Below are 3,297 nucleotides of genomic sequence, written 5' to 3'. Positions count from 1 at the left end.
AGCCAGGTCAAGTGGGTATTATCTACAAGTGTGGGTGTTCTTATGCATATGCCCTCTCTTCTTATCAGCTGGATGCTTCACTATCCACTCTAGTCCTCTGTGGCTATGTCATTGACTCTGGACCCAAGAGTCACTAGATCTTGCCTCCCTACTGGCTAACCAGGTCTCCACCCGGGTTCACAGGAGTTTATTGAATGTTGTAGGGCTCAGCTTGCAGCTTCACTGCTGTTTTTCCTCACTTCCCCTTATCGGTGAAAAACATGGTCACCAATCAGAATGGGTATTCCAATTGAGTCTTAGTCTTAGAAGAGGATTTGCCCTGAGGGGATCTGACCACTTAACTTGAAGTCTCCTGGGGGAGCAACTTGCTTGTTCTTTTAAGTAATCAGTTGGTCTGCCTATATTGTTTTGTATTTTTCCTGTTGGTCTTTCTTTCAAGAAGTGTCTTCTGTTCTAGTCGCTGCAGGCTAGTCTTGTCCTTTCTCGTGGAAATTTCCCACCTCAGAAGATTCTGGATTCTGTTCAGGATTCCCCTATGGTCTTATGTAATGCAGAGGCTCCATAGGAAGCCTCCTTCACTGGGCACATTATAGCCCCATTTTAGGTATTCTAATCAGTTATAGGCAGCAGACGGACTTACAAGCTTTCTACGGTTATTCCTTTTTCTCCCCTTCAAGTGTCTACTTTATAATGATAATGCCAGGGAAACCAAGATTCAAAAGACAGCTAAGCGTCTTAACATTATTCCCCCCCTTTTGCCCATTCCAACCTTGTCTCAATCCCTGTATCATAGAGCCCCGTTTTTCCAAGGATGTGCATATGTCATTAATTAACTCTGTCCCACTTAGCCCATGCAGACCTGCTTAATTGTTCTCCCATCCCCTTTATTCTTCTATTCCCCTCCTCCTTCTTCGTATGCTGTGTCTATTCCCTACCCTGTGCTCCACCTTCCCCTCACTTCTCTCACCCCAGCCCTGGTAACCAGCAAAGAATCATCTCTCACATCCTGGTGACCAGCAAAGAATCACCTCCCTCCCCTTTAGTATGGTTATTTTTCTTAGTCTTTAACAGTAGTGGTCCTATTCAGTATTTCTCCTTTTGTGACTAATTTCAACCAACATAATGTCCTCAAGGTTCATCCATGTTATGCAATGGCTTGCAGCATCCTTTTTAATTCTTCAAGGTAGCATAATATTCCATTGTATGTATGTACCACAGTTTATCTTCAGTTGATGGGCACTTTGGCTGTCTCTATCTTTTTGCTATTTTAAATAGTGCCGTTATGAACACTGGTGTGCATATATCTACTCGTGTTATGGCTCATATTTCTTATGGGTGAATACCAAGTAGAGGAATTGCTGGATCATAAGGTATTTCTATCTCCAACCTTCTGAAGAAGTGCCATATTGCTTTCCAGAGAGCTGGACCATTTTGCAATCCCACCAGCAGTGCAGGAGCGTCCCAGTCTCGTCATATCCTTGCCAGCATTTATTGTCCTCTACTTTTTTGATCGTTGCTGTTATTGCTGGTGTGAGATGATATCTCATTGTTGTTTTGATTTGCATGTCTCTAATGGCTTGTGATCCTGAACATTTCTTCATATGTTTGTTGTCTGCCTGGATCTCCTCCTTGGTGAAGTGTCTGTTCATGTCCTAAGCCCATTTTTTGTTGGGTTATTTGTCTTTTTTGTTGTAGAGGTGTTATAGTTTCCTATATATTTTAGAAATGCATCCCTTGTCTGATGTATCATTGTGAAAAATGTTTTCCCATTCTGTGGGTTCCCTTTTTATTCTTCTGGTGAAGTCTTTTGATGCACATAAGTTTTTAATTTTTAGTATGTCCCTCTCATCTATTTTGTCTACTTTTGTTTGTGTAGTTTTCAAAATGTTTGATAGTTTGTGTTTTCCCTGAATTAGTGCCTTCACATTTGTCCCTATTTTTTCATTGATGGGCTTCGTAATTTAATTCATGCTGTGTTTGTTTTTGTATAAGGTGTGAGGTGAAGGTCTTTTTTCAGTCTTTTGCATATCATTTTCCAGTTCTGCCATCACCATCTGTTGAAGAGACTATCACCATCCCATGCAATGTATTTAGGTACTTTGTATGTAGATAGGTTAATTTCTGGATTCCCAATTGTGTTCCATTAATAAATGAATCTTTCATTGTACCACTACCAAGCAATTTTGACCACTGTAGCCATGTAGTAAAATTTGAAGTCGGGGAATGAGACTTCTGCTTAAGCAGTGCTTTGCTTATCCTGGGTCTCTTTTCTTTCCATATAAAGTTTGAAACCAACAGAGACCTACAAAAATGGAAGAATGTACCATGCTCCTGGATTGGAAGACTTAACATTGTGATGATGTCAATACTGCCCAAAGCAATTTACACATGTAATGCAATCCCAAACCAGATTCCAACAACATTCTTCAAAGAGATGGAAAAAACAATTACAAACTTTATATGGGAAGAAAAGAGACCCAAGAAGGAGCTCTGGTAGCTTAGTGGTTATGAATCGGGCTGAGAGCCGCAAGGTCAGTAGTTTGAAACTACCAATTTTTTTGTGGGAGAAAGATGAGGCTTTCTGCTCCTGTAAAGATTCAGAGCCTCGGAAACCCTGTACAGGGTTGCTATGAGGCAGAACCGACTCCACAGCACATAACAACAACAACTTTTTGTTTCTTGTAGTAGTGTTCTGTAGTTTTCTTTGTATAACCCTTTGTTTCTCTGGTTACATTTGTTTCAAGATATTTCATCCGTTGTGTGGCTATTGTACATGGTATTGCTTTCCTGATGTCCTTTTCAGCACTGTCATTTTTGGTATAGAGGTATCCAACTGGTTTTTGTTTGTTAATCTTATATCCTGCCACTTTGCTGAATCTTCCAATGAGGTCTAGTAGCTTTTTTACTGAGTCTTTGGGGTTTTCTCCGTACAGGATCATATCATCTACAAATAGAGTTTTATGTCCTCTTTCCAATTCGGGTGCCTTTAATTTCCTTGTTTTATCGTATAGCTCTTGCTAAGACTTCCAGCACACTATTGAATAGGAGTGGTGACAAAGGTCATCCTTGTCTGACTCCTGTTCGCAGAGGGAAGGCTTTCAGTTTCTCTCCATTGAGAAAAATGTAGGCTGTTGGTTTTGTATATATGCTCTTGATTATGTTGAGAATTTTCCCTTCAATTCCTACTTTGTTGAGTGTTTTTATCAGGAATGGATGATGGATTTTTTCAAATGCCTTTTCTGCATCAATTGATATGATCATGTGGTTCTTTTCTTTTTTCTTATTTATATGGTGGAT

The 3,297-nt window shown here is 40.0% G+C and overlaps 1 protein-coding gene across 1 annotated transcript in view; it reads left to right on the top strand.

Moving 5' to 3' along the window:
- DOCK4 (dedicator of cytokinesis 4) overlaps positions 1-3,297 on the top strand; it is a 360,754-nt gene that overhangs the window by 25,124 nt on the left and 332,333 nt on the right. The gene's annotated exons all lie outside the window — the stretch shown is intronic.

The sequence above is a fragment of the Chrysochloris asiatica genome, unplaced genomic scaffold, assembly GCF_000296735.1.
Source record: "Chrysochloris asiatica unplaced genomic scaffold, ChrAsi1.0 scaffold00032, whole genome shotgun sequence".
Taxonomy (NCBI): Eukaryota; Metazoa; Chordata; class Mammalia; order Afrosoricida; family Chrysochloridae; genus Chrysochloris; species Chrysochloris asiatica.
The sequence above is the reverse complement of the archived record's forward strand: the minus strand, read 5'-3'. Positions and strand labels throughout refer to the sequence as shown.